This window comes from Montipora foliosa, chromosome 6, assembly GCF_036669935.1.
Source record: "Montipora foliosa isolate CH-2021 chromosome 6, ASM3666993v2, whole genome shotgun sequence".
Lineage (NCBI taxonomy): Eukaryota > Metazoa > Cnidaria > Anthozoa > Scleractinia > Acroporidae > Montipora > Montipora foliosa.
The window spans coordinates 49,300,979-49,303,478 of NC_090874.1; the positions used below are offsets into that span (position 1 = coordinate 49,300,979).

General features: G+C 39.6%; 1 pseudogene; it reads right to left on the reverse strand.

The window, feature by feature from the left end:
• Positions 1-1,133: 1,133 nt before the first annotated feature.
• LOC138005681 (uncharacterized) overlaps positions 1,134-2,500 on the reverse strand; it is a 1,703-nt pseudogene continuing 336 nt past the window's right edge.

The window sequence follows — 2,500 nt, forward strand, 5'->3', positions numbered from 1 at the left end:
TGTTATGTATGATGATAATCCCTCTCATTTTCATTCTGTGACTGCATACCACACCTCATGAAGAATTTGTAATGAACATTTTGTTTTTCTTTTCCAGTGCCATCAAGACCTGCTGTGTCTACAAGCAGAAGGCTGTTGACACCATTGAAAGAAAAGGACAGTGACTCCCAAGGGGATAATCGCAGGCACATTTTTGATGAACTTAAGGCAATAATCCGAAATGGTTGTTTTACTTCTTTTTATGAGAGGGCAAGTAAAACATGCACCAATGGAAGCTGCTGCTAATGATAACCTAATAATTCAATTGGCAGCAACATGCAAAACTGTGGAAGAGTTTTTATCACAAATGCCTATCCTTACAGATTTGCAGGTTCTTCAGATAGAAACTGAAACACGTGGTCAAGCAACTAATCAAACTTGGGTCAGTCAACGCAGAAGCAGAATCACAGCATCTAACTTCTACTCTGTTTTTACAAGGGTCAATACCATCAAGGCTAACCCTTCTAAAGACCATAATGTAGAGCCCCTCTTAAGAAAGCTAATGGGTTGTGATGTCATAAAAGAAAATATCCCTGCCCTTAACTATGGTAAAGAGTATGACCCCATTGCAAAAGAAAAGTATGCAGCTTTAATGAATTGCAACCACAAAGAATTTACAGTCACAGAAAGTGGGCTATTTGTAGATTCAGCAAGGCCATATCTGGGGGCATCTCCAGATTTACTTGTTCATTGCACTTGCTGTGGAGCAGGATTGTCAGAAATAAAATGCCCTCTCTCAATAGCTGATGAAATTCCTTCAGCTGCAAATTTACCATACCTTGTGGAATGTGACAATGTCACCACACTGAAAAAGGATCATGCATATTATGCACAAATACAAGGGCAGCTAGCTTTGTCAAAAAGAAAATACTGCGATTTTTTTTCGTTCTCACAAGTTGGTTACTTCATGCAATGGATTTATTTTGATAACAGTTATTGGGAGAAGTTGGTAAGCAACTTGGAGTATTTTTTTAACAACTTTGTAGCCTCAAGACTTTTATCAGGCGAATAACTGTAGTTCTGTAAGTAACGTAAATGTTCATCAGTTAATGAAATTTGCCATCTGCAAAAGTATGTCGGGTGTGTATTTCATCTTAGTAGCAAAGCTTTGGATACAGGTTGCACAATGCTGCACAGATAGTGTTTATGTCGTCAAATTTATCTAAGAGTAAGATTGGCATTTCATGCTTTAAGATTCTGAAGGTCTTGAGGCGGCGAATTGCCTGCTCGACAAAAATTCGCAAGTTTGCAATCTCTTTTGTTTTAACCACATCTTGCTTTCGCATTTGTTCACTACCCCTTTTCCCTTGTGGTATGTGGAGTCGAGCATGCCTAATTAAAAGGTCTTCCCCTATAGTGAACCCCTTGTCAGCCATAACTTCATCCCCGTGCTCCAAAATGTCATAAAATCCTGACTGTCGTGTGATGGCAACATCTGATGCCCGACCACCCCAAGCTTCTGATACAAAATTGAAGGAACCACATGGCATTATAGAGACAAGGACTTTGAGTGTGTGGTGATGTTTGTAATCTGACCATGTGGCAGCTTTTATCTTAGGGTCTTTCAGGGAGTTTCAATGAACATTTCTGTGCAATCAATGATGTGTCTCACATTCTTGTACTTCCTATTATTGAACTTTTTGGGTAAATGGTGCAAAGCAACATCTTTACATGGATTGTAGATAAGGCACTTCAACTCTTTAGCCAAGAATCGTACCCATGTATTTATAACCTTACTTACAGTTGTCTCGGATACCCCAAAACGAACAGCTAGAACAGCATTCAAGGAACCTAGTCTAAGTTTCATTAGTGTCATTACAAGTTCATCTTTCACAGACATTAGCCTACTGGGACCAGACTTTTTGGGTGTAGATGAAAAGTTTCTAGGATTTGTCGACAAATGCTTTTTGGGACCTTGCCAGTACTTTATTTTGGGGGCCTTTTTCGAAAGCAGTTTAAACAAGACTTCAAAGGCAGCCTTGCTAGGTACCCCGAGGAAGGTTTTCACTTTTTTGTCAGTATTTAAAACGTTTGCACTAGATGCTGGTGCTTCTTTTTTTACAAATTTCTTCCTCCATAATGCAGCTTCTCTTCTTTCTTTTTCTACCAACTTCCTTAGACGTTCTATTTCCTTGTCTTTTGCAGATACAATGTTTAGGCATTCTTCATTCTTACAAAGGTCACTCTCAGATTCCACCCTACCTCCGACAGGATAATTGCTACTGATATGATTACGGTTACTAATTGCACAAGAGCTACATGTATCGCTAGTTTCACTAGCATTATGCACTTCAGTGTTTGCTGCTTTGTCCTCTCCCTTTTGAGGAAGTGGAGCTGCGAATGGTTCTGTACAGGGTGCTTGAAGGAACTCAGAATTACTGCGTTCAAGGCAAATCTTCTTCCTAGCAACAGATTGTTTTCCCTCTCTCACTGATGGTTGCTTTCTCGGAACTTTAGTGCT